Source organism: Rutidosis leptorrhynchoides, chromosome 6 (genome assembly GCF_046630445.1).
Source record: "Rutidosis leptorrhynchoides isolate AG116_Rl617_1_P2 chromosome 6, CSIRO_AGI_Rlap_v1, whole genome shotgun sequence".
In the NCBI taxonomy this organism is placed as follows: Eukaryota; Viridiplantae; Streptophyta; class Magnoliopsida; order Asterales; family Asteraceae; genus Rutidosis; species Rutidosis leptorrhynchoides.
Window position 1 is genome coordinate 386,047,345 of NC_092338.1, and position 20,615 is coordinate 386,067,959.

At 34.2% G+C, this 20,615-nt stretch overlaps 1 non-coding gene across 1 annotated transcript; it reads right to left on the reverse strand.

Annotated features, from left to right (window-relative positions):
- Window positions 1-11,902: 11,902 nt before the first annotated feature.
- Window positions 11,903-12,009, reverse strand: LOC139856500 (small nucleolar RNA R71). Its single transcript, XR_011761977.1, has one exon. It is a non-coding gene; the product is annotated as a small nucleolar RNA R71 (small nucleolar RNA).
- Between the last annotated feature and the right edge of the window lie 8,606 nt (window positions 12,010-20,615).

Below are 20,615 nucleotides of genomic sequence, written 5' to 3' on the forward strand. Positions count from 1 at the left end.
TCAGCTTCATCTTCCATATATAGCTTCTGGTTTGGAATCATTGGAGTATCAGCTGGTTTGCAATCAATCATACCTATTTCTGCAAGAAAATCAAGAACATACTTCTTTTGACAGATAAATATTCTGTGTTGAGATCGTAATACCTCAATCCCCAAAAAATACTTAAGTCTGCCCACATCTTTCATTTCAAATTCTTTAAATAAGTTCATTTTTAAGTTAGAGATTTCCTCTTTATCATTTCCTGTTATTATCATATCATCAACATAAATGATTAAGCATGTAATTAGATTTCCATTTCATTTAAAAAAAAGAGAGTATGATCAGAGTTGCTTTGTTTAAAATCATATTTTTTCATAAATAAAATAAATCTCCCAAACCAAGCCCGTGGCGATTGTTTTAGCCCATATAAAGCCTTTTTAAGTCGACAAACTTCCCTGTTTTTGAAGTTGTCGGTGAAACCAGGTGGTGCTTCCATATAGACTTCCTCTTTTAATTCGCCATGGAGAAAAGCATTCTTCACATCAAATTGATGAAGTGTCCAATCTTCATTTGCAGCGATAGAGAAGAGAACTCTAATGGTATCAATCTTTGTAACTAGTGAGAACGTTTCGGAGTAATCAATCCCGTATGTCTGAGTGTACCCTTTTGCAACCAATCGAGCTTTGTACCTTTCAATAGTTCCATCTGGTTTTTATTTTATCGTAAATACCCATCGACTTCCCACTGGTTTTTTTCCTTGAGGCATGACACATTTTTCCCAGGTGTTATTATCATTCAAAGCTTTCATTTCGACCTCCATTGCTTTTTCCCAATTTATTGACATTAGAGCTTGTTAAACGGAGGTTGGAATATTTTCGGAGTAGATTGCGGAGTTAAATTTATGAGCTTCTTTTAACAAATTTCCATGTGCTATATTAGCCACAGGATATCTGGATCTTTGCGCTTCTTTTTTTGGTGAGTATCGTTTAGGTGGGACACCTCTATTGACTCTTTGAGGTAGGATATATTGTTGGGTGGTTTCATCGGAATTTGTGTCATTCTGTGCTTCATGGGTTTGATGTTCATTGTTCGAGGAGGTTTCAGTATTCTCATGGTTTGGTAGGATAGTTTCTGTGGGTTCATGGTCTTGTGTTGGCTCGGGGTTTAGTGTTGGAGTTTGTATAGGTTCGGGGTTTTGTGTTGGCTCGGGCTCTTATGTTTGAGGTGGTTCAGGATTTTGTGTTTGAGGTATTTGATGTGGAACCCATGTCATCCAACTGAGAGTGTCAGTACTTTCATTCTCCCCCTCACTCTTGAGTTGGGTATTATTGTAAAAATATTCAGTTTCAACAAAATCACAGTTCATTGTGGTAAACACATGACGTCTTTTGGGACTGTAACACCGATATCCTTTTTGGTTTATTCCATAGCCAACCATGACACATTTTTCCGCACATAGATCTAGTTTGGTACGCTCATATTTTGGAATATGGATAAAGACCGAGCACCCAAATATTCGAGGTTCAATGCTAAATGAAGTCGGAAGAGTATGGAATTGGGAAAGCGTATCTTTAGGGGTTTTTGTGCCCAAAACCTTAGTAGGTAAACGGTTAATAAGATAGGTAGTGGAAGCAAGGGCTTCGGGCCAAAAACTTTTTGGAGCCTTGGATTCAATTAATAAAGCTCTAGTCATTTCTAAACGTAGTCGATTTTTACGTTCGGCTACACCATTTTGTTCGGGGGTATGAGCACATGAGGTTTGATGAATAATCCCATTATTTTCGCAAAAAGATTTCATTGATGAGTTTACAAACTCACCCCCATTATCGGATCTTAACATTTGTATGTTTTTATTAAATTGGGTTTGTACCATTTTATAAAAGTGAGAAAATTTCTCAAAGACTTCTGATTTGTGGGTTAGAAAATAAATCCAAGTCATTCGGGTACGATCGTAAATGAATAAGACAAAATATCGAAAAAATTTCCCCCCAATGATCGGTACAGGACCCCAAACATATGAATGGATTAAAGCAAAAGGAATATCTTTTCTCGTATTACTTGGTTTAAAAGTACTTCGGTGGCTTTTAGCCAAAATACAAGTTTCACAATTTAAGGTAACATTTGATGGAAAAAGACTCAGAAATAAAGCATGTAGGTATCCGACAGATGGGTGACCCAACCTCCTATGCCATAACCAAGCTTCCCTCGAAGGTGTTTCGTGAGCAAGCATCACGGTACCTTGTTGGGTTACTTGTTCACATAGTACAACCCGCCCCGTTCGGTGCCACGCCCAATAATTTCCCCAGTTCTGATATCTTGAAGGATACAGAAAGTGGGATGTAGTAAAACGGAACAATTCAATTCTTTTGTAACATGACTAACGGATAAAAGTTTATGTAACAAGGTTGGAATATATAAACAATTAGATAAGTTCATAGTTGGAGTAATTTCAATTTTTCCACCCCCTTCAACTTGTACAACTCCTCCATTGGCCGTTTGAATTTTACTAACCTGAGGTTTTGATTGAGCGTAAAAGTCGGACTTTTCAAAACTCATGGTGTGGGTAGCACCACAATCAAAAATCCATTCATTATTCTTAACATTATTTGACATAATATTAACTTTTTCGGTAGAACTCGAGCTATTGATTAAACGTTTAAAAATAGTGTTCTGGGCTGGTTTGACAAAGTCTTGAGTTTGGGCCTGAATAGGGCAGCAACTATTTTTGTCCAAATCACCTTTAAAAGGCCCACCCTTATTGTTGCTAAGCCCACTTACTCCAAAGCCCACTTTATTTTTAATAATTTTATTCCCAAAAAAACTTTTGTTTTCTCTAAAATCTTTTTCTGTATGCGTATGTATATGGGAATCAGATCCAGACACATTTTTTAATACCCTTTTTCTGAAACACGCTTGTGTCTCTTCCCTATGTACCCCAAACTGTTCATTACCCCTTGTATTACTCTCGGTTTCAATTTGAAAAGCACATATGAGATTCAAGTCAATTGACTTGCCTCTCATGCTATGTTTCGATTTTGAGTTAGGATTTGTGGGGTTTTCCCTCTTGCTGCTAACTTTGATCGGTTTTTGAGATAAACAAGAGTCTGATGAATTTGATCGAAGAGAAGGTTTTGATCCTTATTCTTCTTCAATCTATTGAAGGCACTTAAACCTATTATGGTTTTCTTTGACTAATTTGGGATTTTCCCTAGTCAATTTGGTCGATTGTGGGGTATTCAAGGTCTTAGGGTTTGAGGACTTCACCCTCACCCATGTGGCCGAATTGTTCAATTGAGGCAAGGAGTTTGGAGTACCTTTTGTCTGTTTCTGAGATGATCAATTAATTTGGGGATGAGTTCCAGTGCTGCCGTTGCAGGTGACCGTACGGTTGCTGTCGACTGCTTCTGTTACTTCCATCACAACCCTATTGCGTTTCTGTTTGTGCCACCAATTGGGGTACCCAAGGAGCCTAAAGCAATTGATTATTATGTGCCCAGGCATTCCACAATACACACATCTTAATGGTTGTGATGTTTTATGGTGGTTTATGTTGATTTCTGTTTCGATAATGGTTGAAGGTTGACAGAGTATATCCAGGTAACTCCTTTCATTATTTGTTAAGCTGCCGTCTAAGATTGACATGGCAGCCTGGTTTTCTGTGCTACCGTCAACCTTAGACATGGTAGCTATGGATTTGGTAGATGATTGAGACATAAACACGAGTATTTTGATCAATGGATCGATACCGTTAGCTCTGATACCATGTTATAATTAGAATCGAAAGCTGAAATTATTGTAAATAATTGATCAGTGATTGTTTTTCATTAACTTGAATTGATTATTTGATACAATGAAAGTGTGTTTATATAAACACAATGTATAATAGCTAATTCTAATTAGGGTTAGGATCCAATTCACTTTAGAACCCCCTTTTACATATATGGAAAGTATCTGTTATTGTGCAGGAGGTTATATCCGTTGGTGTTGATCTTGTGACTTATCTGAAAAAAGGGAAAGGATGAAAAGTCAGCTTTTCTGATCCCAAAAGTCAACTTCTTTTTTTTTTGTATTCTAACAGTGAACTGTTAGAGAGCATATTTGTCTTTTTTCAAAATGTCGTCTCTCGTAGTATTATCTCCGTGTCGATTTAATTATGTACAAATAAGAACATGTAGTGAAAAAATATATCATTGCTACATTGTAGTGTTTATTTACTTTACAATTTTATTGTTAACCTATGTCCTTAAGCCAAAACTGAGTAATATGAAGCTGATAGTTGTTTTATTTCATGACTGGTCTATATTCAATTATGTTTTTTTACAAAGTTTTTGTTAATCCGTTTTTCTTGCATAAAGTCACAAAACAGATTTCATGACTTTGGTGTATCAACATTGTTATTGTTTACATAAAATTGATAGATGAAAAACTGTAACATAAAGAGGTGTTATAGTGTTTATGTAAATCAGTTGATCGTGTTTGTGTTTGTGTTACTTATAGACTGCCTTTCAATTGATTGTGGTTGTTCTAAATTGTATATATAAATACATAAACAAACTGCCTTAAAGTGTATTTCATGACTTTTGGTGTATTAATTAACATTGTTATTGTTTACATAAAATTAATAGATGACAAACTGTAACACTAATATATACCAAAGAGATATCCTTCATTCATGCAGTTCTTGGCGGGTCCTATTATTCCCGGTATAGTGTGAATTATGTTAAACTCAATACTAAAATGATTTATTGGTCTAATTTTATATAACTAAACAAAACTAAACAACCTTACCTTATTTGCAGCAATTGCCAAGACACTGGGTATCATCAAAATATCAGAACTCACGTCATTCAAGCACCAGTAACTGCATACAAAGAAAAGATAGTCATGCGGTTCGACGGTATCGACGGTATCATCTTATTTATTTAGCGAGGGATGGTCAAAGATGGTTAAAGATCTTAACTTACTGTTATTTGTATTTTCTTATATCATAAGACGTCGGTTGACTGTTTCAGGTGGTCGGATTAACATTGTCATCTTATATTTGCAGTTTTAGATTGATCATCTGTAAGTTTTGCTAATATATATTTACAAATTAACGATCGTTGTTGATTTAGGATTTGAAAGACCCAATTTCACAAATTATTTGTGTTACAGTTACGAACGGATGGCAATGGAGAGTATGCAGAAGCTGACAAACGATCTGCAATATATCAGCTCAAAAGTGTTCATTTCTAAACCCTTCAGCAATATTTGTTCTCATGTTAGTTGCTACATTTTTAGAACAATTGTAAGTTACTAGGGGGTGAATAGTTAATACATTTTTAACACGTTTTCGATTGATCACCAAATTCGATTTAACTTTGATCAACCAACTCAACTCAAACTTGATGCGTGTAGTGTATATGTTCAAAATGATAAATGAAGTAATGTAAAGAACATAGACACAAGGATTATAGTGGTTTGGGTGGATGTTAACTAATCCACCTTAATCCACTCCCCGATTACACTAATCGGGATTTGTTGCTTCACTAAGCACTTTTCTCCAAACCCGGTGGAGATCCGATTTACAAGTCTTCAACTTCTTTGGTAGACAACAAACCTAATCTTTCTATCCCTTTGAAAGATCAACTCCAACCTAGATCAACTTGTCTTCACCTTGGACAAGTATTAATCTCCAAATAAGATTAATCAACTTCCTAAGTCCCTTTAAGGAAGTGGATCACTAAGCTAGCCTATGCTTCTACTAATTGAAGTTACAAGACTTATACACTTTGCAATGATGATCCTAACATAATACTAGGACATACATTACATTAAGTAAACTCACAAGATAAATGATTTTGATTAGTAAGTTTACAACAATCCAATTCTATATCTATAAGATCATAGAATCTTCTCTTGCTTGATCACATTTGAGTAGTAATTGATGCACTTGTGATCACTGGAGATAAGCCTTTGAAATATGCAAGAGGGTCAGCTTCAAATGCTCTTAAATGTTTACCTTTTATAGTGAGATTCAAAAAATAACCGTTGACACACGGTTGCCTGCACGGTCGACCGTGGTGCGATCGTGCGTGCTCCAGTCTAAATTAGGTATCCGTTGTATAGCCATTTGACTCAAATTTGAACACCACATTTTGGCACCTTTACTCCTTCTAGCATCTGCAAAAGAAACCAAACATCCTATACAAGCACTATATGCATTAAGTGTGTGAGATTTGGTCTTAATGCATGAAAGTGACTAATCATTCCAAAAGTGGCAAACCCAACATTCTTGGAGAAGTGTCTTGATTGATATTTAGGGAAATTTCAGTTTGGTCAAGACTTAGTTAGTCACATTAATGTCTTTAGTTCAATTCTAAAGACTAGTCACTATGTCATTAACTTCCTAGTTTTAATTAATCACAAGTCATGTTCTTTTTAAGTTTAGTTAGAGATTAATTGAACAATGTCTCTATAAGATAATCATGAAGCATGTAGAGACATCAAAGTTAAGTCATAAGCAATCACCCTTAGTTACTTAGACTAGATCAAATAGACAATTAACTATACTTTCATTGTGAACCATTTTACACTTAATCTATTGGAGTAGGTTAGTTACTTGAATCCTAACTAATGAGCACACAGCAAACATATTAATCAAGTTGACAAGTTTATGAGTATTAAGCATATAGGCAAATAGCAAGTAATACTCACATAGCAAGAGATAGTTATTCTAGGATCAATCATATAGATACTTGCATAACTTATAATTTAAGCACTTAATAAGTTTAATGTGCAATATGACACATTACATGATTAATGTGTAAGCACACATTAATGTTCAACACATGCACAAGGGAAGAGCAATCTCTAGTTGGGACTTGGTGACCATCCTAAATGTATCTAAGTGTGTTTTAGGACTACAAGTCATTACTAGTTAATCTTGAGAGCATTGTTCCTCATTTACCCTTAATTAATCACTAAGTCATTTTTAATAGCAATCATTGTTCTAGTGACATTGGCTTAAGTGTGTTGGTACTTGATGATCATACTAAGGATATCTAGATAAGAATTAAGATCACAAGTTGTTGATTAACACTTATGTGTTATACCTAATCTTGGTTAATTTGTCATTAAGATGTCATTAGGCGCAATTAATCACAATTAGTGTTTTTATGACCAAACCTCGGTTGAGTATGAAGAAGGCATCTATTCTAAGTATGTTGAGAAAGGTTTCATGAATTATAGATGTCGGGAACTAGTCAAACTTTATTTGGTCGAAAATTGTAACAGAGAAAACTACGGTCGCACTGCGGTTGACCATGGTGGCGACCGTGCAACTTGTTTTCACAAAACTGCGTTGCAATTCAGTTTGGGTTTTCATGGTTGACTATGCGGTCGACCGTACCTCGACCGTGTGTTTAGCTGAAGTTTTAATTTCATTCTTTAACCTATGTTTGACTTGGTCGTTTGCAAGATAAAGTATGGATTAGTGACCTTGCGTGTTTTATGTTAAGATGTCAGTCATCACTTATGCATATGTATGTGTCATCATCAAAACATATTCTTTGGTTAATCATACGTAAGTTTATTGTTTAGTGCATTAACCCACATTCAACCAACAACAATAATTGCCACTGAACCCATAAACTCTAATTTTGATCAAAATATATCAAGACTGTGATGATGAAATAATAAAAGGAGTGTACTTTATGAGTTTTAGATGTGTGATGATTTCTGTCTAAGGGTAAAGAGGTAATTATTGCTGTCAGTCTACTGGCTCACCATTAATTATTGCAACTATTTGTTATGAATTTGCTATAGCAATACCTCAATGCTAATCATTAAAGTTTGATCATCGTTGCATTATTATGTATTTACCATTTTTAATATATTTTTCATGTATTAATTTTAAGTTGAGACATGTTTACTATTGTTCCCATTTGTAAGAATATACTATAACATTACAAAACTAATGTCGTTGCATTAGGCTTTGGTTTCAGTGGCGGATCTAGGATGGCTAGTCACTGGTGTCACCGGTTAAAATCCCTAAAAAATTTCTACTAGATGTCTTATTTCAATGGTGTCACCCAAAAAAATGTACACTATCCAGTGGTGTCACTAGTTAAAAATCCAAAAAAATTCCACTACATCGCGTATTTCAGTGGTGTCCCGTGCCACCACTGAACACTATATAGGTCCGCCCCTGTTTGGTTTAGTGATTGATATGTGGTTTAATGGAATGACATTCCGTTATTGAATTTATAATTTTTGTGGGGTTTGTTATCTTTATTTAGGTTCTTTACATGTACAATCTAATTTCTATCGCTTTTGATGCATGTGATGAGTTTCTTCTTATGTGTTTTTCTGTATTTTGCTTTATTTAATGTTTTTGGATACCTTTGTTTTTTTTGGCTTCGGGTGATGTTTACTTTTTCAATATCGTTGTGGAGAGAATTTATGGAATGAATGTTGGTGTTATTGAGAATATATGTTCTCCCTGATGTATATATATGTTGTTGACAATATTGGGTTCCTCTCTATTTATTTGTTGTTTGCTGATTTCCCGTTTCTGGATACCTTTATTTTTATTGCCTTGGGTGTTGTTTACTTTTTCATTAATGTTGTCGACAGAATGTATGAATTTAATGTTGGCTCTCTTGAGATTTTATGGGCTATATGTTGGTGCTCTTTGTTGTTGGTTTTAGGGTTGTTAGTTTAACAGATGGTTAGGAGCTTTAGGAACTCTACCAGATATAATTTCATGTTGTTGATGCTATTGAGTTCCTCTCTGTCTATTTGCCATTTGCTTATTGTTCCTTCCATGTTTTTGGGTTTGTTGTAGCTTTCTCGGGTGACTCATAATGTGGTTTATTATGGATTTTGTTTTTTGCCCTGTAGGTTTCTACTAATAGTGTGGTTTCGTGCAGGTATGAATATTTTTTTATTTGATCCATGATATTACTCCAAACGAACATATATTTAGACGCAATATCGTTCCATTATGTAATGTTTTTAATTGTAATTTCCTTATTTTTAGTTGTAATCGTTTAAATAAATAAGTGCAAAGACGAAAGACGAAGATCGCTCAAAAAAGAAGATTTAAAGACGAAAACAAAGATTTGAAAGGCAAAAACGTCCAAAATGCTCAAACGTGCAAGTTACACTCCAAGTGGTTTAATTTATCGAAGAAAAACGTCTAAAATTGACAAAAGTACAAGACGCGGAATGCAAAGTACACGATATTAAATTATACGAAAATGCGTTCGAGAAACCGGGACCGAGACATAAACCGGGCGTAAACGTACGAAACATCAGCGCCAAAATTACGAGTCAACTATGCACAAGAATATTTTATAATATATATATAATTAATATAAATTATATATATTATATATATATTTAATAAATATGTCGACAAGCTAGAAAACAAGGCAATATGAGCTGGATCACGAGGCCATGCGATCGCATGGCCAGCATGAGTAAAACTCATGCGATTGCATGGAAGCAAAAAGTTGGCCAAATGCCTATAAAAGGCGATTCAATCTGTCGAATAAAAGGAAACATCTCTTTTTCTAATACACATCCATTCTCAATCTGTCTCTTAATATAATTATATTTATATTTATAATTTATTATTTTAAAGTTTAAAGCTAAGTTTAGTTTGGGTGTTGTAATATTTAATTTACGGGTTTTAAGTCGAAGCTCTGTCCGTGTAATGCTGCGCTATTAATATCACTTTTTACCATTCCAACTCGCTGTAAGTCTCCACGTCCCAACTTTATTATATTTAAGTATCGTTATTATCATTATTATTACTATTGTTATTATTATTATTCTTGTTGTTATTTTTATTGTTATCGTCGTTATTATAGTTATTTATTTTTATTATTGTTATCATTTATTATTATTATTATTGTACCCATGTCCACTTTATATAATTTATATTTTCATACCGTTATAATGTCCAACTAAATACCCATAGTGGTGACTAAAATGTAGAATCTCTGGATAAATGGATTGAACCATATTATAATATTATGATGTAACTTTGACTATTTAATATTAAGTTTAATCACCGACCCATTGTTATATAATTTAATATTTTCACCCCTATCACATAATTTATTAAATTGATAAGCGAAAGTTAATTAAATTTACATAAATTGTGCTTCAACACCTCAATGATCTAGACGGACATATGGACAAATAATTGACAACAATTTAGAAGTGTGATTCGGTGGTTAGGGTAATATTATAGTTTATATAATCGTGTAATTATAAAAAGGGAAGACCGTTATAATTTTGGTATTAGCGAAAGTTAAAACCGGATTAAATCTCAATTTGAATAGTCGGGGTATAATTTAATTAGCTAAAATGAGATCTAACGAAAGTTAGATTTAATTTTAGTTAATTAAATCTTTATAAATCGAAAGATAAAATATAAGGATATATATTAAAACAACGTAATCGGACTTAAAAACAATCCATAATTCAGAGGGGACATATTTTACTAGCCACTACTTTACTTTATTTTAAATCTCATCAATTTCACTTTTTACTACATAGATAAATTTTATTTACTTTTTACCGTATTAGTTTTTACCATATAGTAAATTTTAAATACTTTTTACTATTTTACTATATTGTCATGAAAAACCTTTTCTTCTATTTTGTGAAATTAGTATAAATTATATTTTTACTTTCGTCAATTTAGTTATTTCATTTTAGTTAAATTTAAATTTCGTTCAATTAAGTAGTAAAGCCTAATCCAAAACCCCCCCTTTTAAATAGTTTAACTTTCAGCAATTAAAAATCTTGAAAACTCCATTTCCCTGTGGAACGAACCGGATTTAGCAAATAAAATATTACTATACGGATAGGACATAGTTGCCTATATGTGTGAAATCAATCCGAAATCATAAAAAGGCCATATAATCACAACCAATTCGTGTAATAAAATAAATTCAAATCCGTTCAAAATAAAAGGACACGATCACGCACATCAATTTTTTGGCTCCGCTACCGGGGAAAGTTGGCAGTTAAATAAAATTGATAATTTTTCTAGATTCGTAGTAGTAGTTGGATTTGTACGTGGACTGGGTTATTGGAGCCAAACAGTACCCAATTATATTGGGACCAAACGAATCCTGCCCCTCTGCTACATCTTTTGGCTATTCGAAACGTGGGCAAAATCAAAAGAAAAATCTATTTGTTTAAAGGTTTTTATCATTGTTTTTATGTTATTCGATCCTTTCGTGAAAATTCATTTTCAAGAAAGTTCAATGTTTATACACTTAGTGAATAAATCCTTCAAGACTACATACAATTTAGTAATTGTATGACCCGTTCAGGAAACCCTAAACTCGTTGCACTTAATCCAGAACTTGAAATAGGGTTGATTAAAAGATTAAAACAGGAAAAACAAAAAAAATTAGGTAGTACTAGTAAACCGAAAACACCGAAAAATATCAAAAAACAAGTAGGAAACACTAGTGGTCAACCAGAAATCAAAACTGAACCTGAAACCATCGTCATTAAAGAAGAAATGGCTGAAGTAACACCTGATCCAAATGACCTACCAATGTGGAATACCAGACAAACTGCTCCTCCTCTCGCTCTTGCACCTATAAGAAGACCTGAAATTGAGGCTGAAAACTTGGAAGTCAAGGGGCAATTTATGCACATGGTTCGTGAGAATCAATTCGACGGAAGACTTAATAATAATCCGATAGAACATCTAGAAGCTTTTGAAGATTTATGTGAACTGGATAAAAACAAAGATGTTTCTTCAGATGCATTTAAGTTAAGAACTTTTCCATACTCGTTAATCGGAGACGCAAAAGCATGGTTCAAAGCATCAAAACCTGATTCTATCACAACTTTCAACGAATTGAGAGATAAATTCATTACCCGATTTTTCCCACCGGCAAAAGTCGAAAGACTTAGAACTGAAATCACCACTTTTAAACAAAAGGCAGATGAAACTCTTTATGATGCATGGGAAAGATTGAAAAGAATGTTATGAAATTGTCCACAACACGGATTGCAAAAAGGGCAAATAGTACAAACTTTTTATCGTGGTATTGATGAACATACTCGTGGTATATTAGATTCCTCCGCTGGAGGAGTATTTATGTACAAATCACCAAATCAAGCGTATGACATGTTAGAAGACATGTCAATTCATACTTTTGAATGGACACCGTCTAGAGATCAACAACCTAGAAGGACGGTGGCAAGCCTTGAATAAAATGAAGACAACAACACAACCATAGCTTCACTGTCGAATCAATTCAAAAAGTTTGGAAGAGAAATGGAGAAACTAAATTCAACAGTTTTAGCATTGCAAGTAGGCTGTGAAATCTGTGGACAACCACATTTCACGAAAGATTGTGATATCAATGATTGACCAATGAACTCAGTAGCACAAGTTAATTTTATGGCCAATCAAAGACAAGGCAATTTTCAAGGAGGGAATTCTAATTATCAACCTGCAAACCCAGGATATCAAAACTCGAAGAATTTTGCTTTTCAAAGAAATGGACCACCTGGCTTTTTCAATAGAAACCAACCTCCATTTCCACCTCAACAAAATTTCCAACAACAACCGTTACCTCAATTAATATATCAACAACAAAATCATAACACACAGCCAGTAGAGAAGAAATCTAACTTTGAAGAAGTTATGATGAATTTTGTCAAAAGTCAATCAGAAACGAATGAGCAAGTGAAGAGACAATTACATCAAGTTCAAAAGAGAAACGAGCAAGTGCAAAGGAATTATCAAGCGTCAATTCAAAACCTTGAAAGAGATATGGGAAGAATATCCCAATTGCTTGCTGAAAGGCAATCAGGAACTTTACCATCCAACACGCAACCAAACCCGAAGGGCAAGGAAACTCAAAATTCAAGTAATTTTTCGCAAGTTAATTCCATAACTAAGAAAAGCGGGTTAACCATTAACCCCGATATTCCAAACCCTCATGCTCCTATTTCTGTTTCAAAAGAAAACAAACCTGTGGTGGAAGAAAATATGATGCCAACCACAAGTGCACCAAAGACTCAAAATCAACCACAATTGAAGGTATACAAACCTCAAATTCCATATCCGCAACGTTTGAATAAAGATAAATTACAAGCACAATACAACAAATTTGCTGACATGATTAAGCAAATTTGTATAAATGTACCACTTGTAGATGTTCTTGCGGGTATGCCGAATTATGGAAGATTTATCAAAGATCTCATAGCTGACAAAGGAAAATATGCAGAAGTTTCAACCACATTCCTTAATGAGGAATGCTCGGCAATTTTACAAAAGCAAAATTTGCCACCAAAACTTGGAGATCCTGGAAGTTTCATCATTCCTTGTCTAATGGGAGATTCAGTAATGTACGATGCATTAGCTGATTTAGGAGCGAGCATTAACCTTATGCCTCACTCTTTGTACTTAAAATTGAACTTAGGTGATTTAAAACCAACCAGGATGTGTATACGATTAGCTGATAGAACTTACAACTATCCTATTGGCATTGCTGAAAACCTACCGGTTAAAGTAAATCACTTAATCTTTCCTGCTGATTTCGTTGTTCTTGAAATGGAAGAAGATAGTAAGGTTCCCCTAATTCTAGGGCGTCCCTTTCTAAATACTACAGATGCAATTGTGCGCGTAAAAGAGAAAAATCTCAGCTTAGGTGTGGGGGAGGATAGAATTATATTGAACATAGATAAGGCTATGAAACACCCTATGTCTCCTGATGACGAATGTTTTCAAATAGACATTGTTGATTGTTGTATTGAGGAAGAACTACAAGAATTATTAAATGTCGACACCTCAGATTTTACCCCGATGGGTGAAGGTGAAGATTTTGATGTCGATATAGAGTTAGACGAGCTGTTGAAGGTATTCACTGATGAAGAATACGTAGAAGAAGAAATTCCCGGGGAAGATGAACCTTTTGAAGAAATTACCGATGGTAATAGGTTCCGGATAAAATCTTCCTTGGAAGAACCACCCACCTTGGAGCTTAAAGAACTCCCGGAACATTTGGAGTATGCTTATCTCCAAGGAACGTCACAATTACCCGTCATAATTTTATCAAAACTTTTCGATGATGAAAAGGGTAGGTTAATGTCTGTTTTAAAAACCCACAAAAAGGCAATTGCCTGGAAAACAACTGATATTCCTGGGATTAACCCTGCTTATTGTACTCACAAAATCCTAATGAAAGAAGATTTTAAACCCGTGGTACAAAGGAAACGGAGGTTAAACCCTAACATAAAGGAAGTTGTCAAAAAAGAGGTTATAAAATTACTTGATGCCGGGTTAATTTACCCTATATCCGATAGCCCGTGGGTAAGTCACTGGGTGGAGAGTCTGTATAGACTATCGTCAATTAAACGACGCCACGAGGAAAGATCATTTCCCGTTACCATTTATCGACCAAATGCTAGAACGTTTGACGGGAAAAGATTACTACTGTTTCCTTGATGGATTCTTCGGTTATTTTCAAATCCCAATTGATCCAATAGACCAAGACAAGACCACATTTACTTGTCCATTTGGTACTTTTGCCTACCGACGAATGCCATTCGGATTATGCAACGCCCCAGGTACCTTCCAAAGGTGTATGATGGCAATTTTTCATGACATGATTAAAAAAAGTATAGAAGTCTTTATGGACGATTTCTCTGTTTTTGGAGACTCCTTCAACTCATGTCTCTCAAACCTTGAACGAATGCTAATTCGTTGTGAAGAATCAAATCTTGTTTTAAACTGGGAGAAATGACACTTCATGGTGAAGGAAGGCATTATTTTAGGACACAAGATTTCTCGAGCTGGAATGGAAGTAGACAAAGCTAAGTTCGACGTTATTTCAAAACTTCCTCCTCCAACTAATGTTAAAGGAATTCGTAGTTTCCTTGGTCATGCGGGATTCTATCGGCGATTCATAGAGGACTTTTCCAAAATCGCTCGACCCATGACTAAACTTCTTGATAAAGACAGTACATTCGATTTCAACGACGAGTGTCTAAAAGCTTTCTCCATTCTGAAAAAGAAACTTACGAATGCACCCATTATGGTATCACCCGACTGGTCCAAACCTTTCGAGCTAATGTGTGATGCTAGTGATTTCGCGCTGGGAGCTGTTTTAGGTCAACGTCAAGATAACAAATTTCAACCAATCTACTACGCAAGTAAAACACTTACAAGAGCTCAGATGAATTACACAACTACTGAAAAGGAGCTTCTTGCAGTAGTTTTTGCTTTCAATAAGTTTAGATCTTACCTAGTGTTATCTAAAACAATTGTTTATACCGATCATTCAGCCCTAAAGTACTTATTCAAAAAGCAAGATGCTAAACCTAGACTAATTCGTTGGATTCTTCTCCTACAAGAATTTGACATTGAAATCAAGGATAAAAAGGGTGCTGAAAATCTCGCTGCAGATCACTTGTCCCGTCTTGAAAATCCTAACTTAGAAACACTCGACGAATCTGTTATTCACGATACTTTCCAATACGAGTTCTTTATGAAAATTGAAACAGAAGAAGAAATTCCATGGTTTGCGGACTTTGCCAATTATCTAGCCGCAAGAATTCTTGTTAAAAATCAAACATATCAGCAAAAGAAGAAATTTTTCGCTGATCTGAAGTTTTACTTCTGGGAAAGCCCTAATCTCTTTCGTATAGGAGCAGATCAAGTTATTCGTCGATGTGTATATGGCAAAGAAGCTAAACAAATTTTGGAGCACTGTCATGAAGGATTGACTGGTGGACATTTCGGACCAAGCTATACAGCTAAGAAGGTCTTTGACTCAGGTTTTTACTGGCCTACTATTTTCAAAGATTCTTACAACATGGTAAAAACCTGTGACGCTTGTCAAAGATCTGGAAATATCTCCAAGAGAGACGAAATGCCACAACAAAGCATCCTAGTATGCGAAGTATTTGACATTTGGGGTATTGACTTCATGGGTCCATTCCCAGCTTCTAACAAATGCAAATACATTCTCGTAGCAGTCGATTACGTTTCTAAATGGGCTGAAGCAAAAGCCCTACCCACTAACGATGCTCGAGTTGTTGTCAGCTTTCTTAAAAACCTTTTTTCACATTTTGGGCTTCCAAAAGCATTAATCAGTGATCGTGGAACTCATTTTACAAATCAATTACTCGAGAAAGTACTTAAAAAGTACGGAGTTAATCATCGTTTCTCAACTTCTTACCACCCTCAAACGAGTGGCCAAGTTGAAAACACAAATCGAGGTCTTAAATGAATTTTAGAAAGAACGGTTAAGAATAATCCAAAAATCTAGCATCGAAAGCTAGATGATGCGCTGTGGGCATTTAGAACCGCATTCAAAACGCCCATTGGTACCACTCCTTTCTGATTAATATATGGTTAGGCGTGTCATCTACCTGTCGAGGTTGAACACAAGGCGTACTGGGCAATAAAAGAATGTAATACAGACCTTGTAGAAGCCGGAGAGAATCGATTCTTACAATTGCATGAATTAGACGAGCTAAGACTTCAAGCATATGAAAACTCGAGATCTTACAAAGAGAAAACTAAGAAATGGCACGATGCTCGCTTAAAAGAGAAGAAAGCATTTGAACCAGGGGACAAAGTTCTAGTTTTTCAATCATGTTTTAAGTTTTCACCTGGGAAACTTAAGTCCCGATGGACGGGACCGTATGAAGTAAAACACACATTTCCATCTGGATACGTAAAGTTATATGGCAAGAATGGTGGTACTTTTAATGTGAATGGTCATAGACTTAAATTCTATTATGAAGGGTTCAATAACACTGAAAGAGATGACATCACATTCTACCCCAAGGACAAATGAATACAGGGTAATTTTAGCTAACCACTCGTCTTCTTAAAACATTTCAAAATATTTTGAGAGTGGAGCCTGATTGGTCTTTCCCTAGCAGACACTAAAGAACTAGTCTTCTCCATCCATTCTGAATTTTTTTAAATTTTGTATGAAATTAATATGCTTTTTAAATTTAAGTTTTGTGAGAATTTAAAAACAAAATTTACTTTATTTCATTAAGTTTAAAAAAAATGATTTCTAAAATTCGTCGTGAGTTGAACACTAGGTCGTAGAACCGAAATTGCTTTACCCAAGGACGGGGCGAAAAATTTTGTTATCATTATTTTAATATTATTGACCTAAAGTATGCCAAAAATATTATTTAAATGTGGGGTAATATACCAAACTTCAAAAATATGTATATATGTTTGTAGTTTATATTATGTACTAATAAGGGTAAAAGATGCATTTTCAAAGACTGAAATTCAGTTCAGCAAAAGCAACCAATTTTTTTGACGAAACATGTGAAAAGATGACGGAAATTTTAGGATGACGGTCAAATCAACTTCAACAGATTAAACAAATTCCGCAAGTTATGGCTTTTTAGCTAAAGAGGTTTTAACTCCCTTTCTATACTAATTACCCTCGTAAATTTTATCTTGTCTGATTTCATTGCAAATGAGGGCAATGCATGATCTCAAGTGTGGGGAGGGGTTATAAATTCTCTTGGATTTATACACTTGGCTTATTTTCTAAATTTTGTGAAAATTTTTAAAAAAAAAATAAAAAAAAATTTGAATTCAAATTTTGTTTAATATGTTTATGAACGATAAAACTAGGTATTAATACCGAAATTATTGTTACCTCAAGGAGAACATAAACTGAGAAACTACTAAATTTATGAATTTATTTGATTAAATCAGGAAAAAAAAAGATTCAAGAAAAAAGCTAAGTGTGGGGAGATTTGTAAATATATATGTACTGTTATCACATGTTTGTGCGAAGTTTATTGCAGGTACTTTTGCTTTGGGCTGTATAAATTTGTTTTACCCATTAATTTAAAAAAATTTTAAAGAAAAGATGGATCTACACGATGAATCAATTCCATCATTAAAATGAAGTAAAGTCTTTAGAAAAAGAAACGTGCTTCTTGATTTAGGTCAGGAAGTTGTCGTCCAGACCAGTTGTAGAGTCTACGAAAAACCTTGAAAAGTTTTCTCGAAAATTAGCTGGACATCCACGGACCTCAGCATCAAACAGGGTCGCCAAGTGGTCAGACTTATCCTAACCATGAGAGGATCTGTCTCGTAAAATGGGGAGGGCACCGTGCAAATTAGCTTGATAAGACTAATGAATCAGACCCCCAGAAAGGATAATCTCCTAAAAGATTAAAAATCAGCTTTTAAGCCTGATATTACTCAATCCTTGAGATTGACCTTAAAGATTGAGAATTACGAACTCATGAAATTCAATGATATCTAAACTCGAGCTTGAACGAGAAAATATTTTGATCAAATTAAAACCGATTTGTTTTCTGAAAACCTATTTTTCAATGCGTTCATTACCATTGAACGTAAAATCCTAAGAATTCATCAGAATTCATTAGGTCACCTGAACCAAATCGGGTTTCAACCGTAGAACTGTGGTTGCATAGCATGGTCGAAGACAGGTCCTTGTGCCAGACCAAAAAATTATAGGGTGATCTTTACTATTTCTCCTACAAAGGATAGTAATTGCATCCGACACGTTTTTGGACCATAATCATCTGCATGTCATTAGACATTGCCTTAACAGTTGCTTGTTCAACGCTTTCCTTTACAACCGGACGGTAGTTTACCGAAAGGTAATATACGGAGCAAGTATACTGGACGTGTGCTTTCCTAATACAAGGTTAGCAAGTGGGTGACACAAAATCGCAAGTTTTGAGCTAAAATTTTAAAATCTGAAACCCACAAAACCCACAAAAATATTTTGCAAACACAGATAAAGGGTTAAATCGAAAAACTTATCTAGGGTAAAATCTAGCTTACATTTTCAAAAGATCAAAAGTTTTCATAAAGATCCACTTTCCTTAAAGGATCTAAATTTTCATAGTCACGTGGGACTGTAAACCACATCGTTACTATCATTGTTTATACCACTGTATCAAAATCACTGATGTATAAAGTGTGAGAATAAAAAAAGTGATTCGAGTGAAGTGTGATTTTATTTCAAGTTCTGTATTGCTTGAGGACAAGCAACGTTCAAGTGTAGGGATATTTGATATTGCTCCAAACGAACATATATTTAGACGCAATATCGTTCTATTATGTAATGTTTTTAATTGTAATTTCCTTATTTTTAGTTGTAATCATATAAATAAATAAGTGCAAAGGCGAAAGACGAAGATCGCTCAAAAAAGAAGATTTAAAGACGAAAACAAAGATTTAAAAGGCAAAAACGTCCAAAATGCTCAAACGTACAAGTTACACTCCAAGTGGTTTAATTTATCGAAGAAAAACGTCTAAAAATTGACAAAATTACAAGACGCGGAACGCAAAGTACACGATATTAAATTATACGAAAATGCGTTCGAGAAACCGGGACCGAGACATAAACCGGGCGTAAACGTACGAAACATCAGCGCCAAAATTACGAGTCAACTATGCACAAGAATATTATATAATATATATATAATTAATATAAATTATATATATTATATATATATTTAATAAATATGTCGACAAGCTAGAAAACAAGGCAATATGAGCTGGATCACGAGGCCATGCGATCGCATGGCCAGCATGAGTAAAACTCATGCGATTGCATGGAAGCAAAAAGTTGGCCAAATGCCTATAAAAGGCGATTCAATCTGTCGAATAAAAGGACACATCTCTTTTTCTAATACACATCCATTTTCAATCTGTCTCTTAATATAATTATATTTATATTTATAATTTATTATTTTAAAGTTTAAAGTTAAGTTTAGTTTGGGTGTTGTAATATTTAATTTACGGGTTTTAAGTCGAAGCTCTGTCCGTGTAACGCTACGCTATTAATATCACTTATTACCATTCCAACTCGCTGTAAGTCTCTACGTCCCAACTTTATTATATTTAAGTATCGTTATTATCATTATTATTACTATTGTTATTATTATTATTGTTGTTGTTATTTTTATTGTTATCGTCGTTATTATAGTTATTTATTTTTATTATTGTTATCATTTATTATTATTATTATTATTGTACCCATGTCCACTTTATATAATTTATATTTTCATACCGTTATAATGTCCAACTAAATACCCATAGTGGTGACTAAAATGTAGAACCTCTGGACAAATGGATTGAACCATATTATAATATTATGATGTAACTTTGACTATTTAATATTAAGTTTAATCACCTACCCATTGTTATATAATTTAATATTTTCACCCCTATCACATAATTTATTAAATTGATAAGCGAAAGTTAATTAAATTTACATAAATTGTGCTTCAACACCTCAATGATCTAGACGGACATATGGACAAATTATTGACAACAATTTAGAAGTGTGATTCGGTGGTTTGGGTAATATTATAGTTTATATAATCGTGTAATTATAAAAAGGGAAGACCGTTATAATTTTGGTATTAGCGAAAGTTAAAACCGGATTAAATCTCAATTTGAATAGTCGGGGTATAATTTAACTCGCTAAAATGAGATGTAACGAAAGTTAGATTTAATTTTAGTTAATTAAATCTTTATAAATCGAAAGATAAAATATAAGGATATATATTAAAACATCGTAATCGGACATAAAAACAATCCATAATTCAGAGGGGACATATTTTAGTAGCCACTA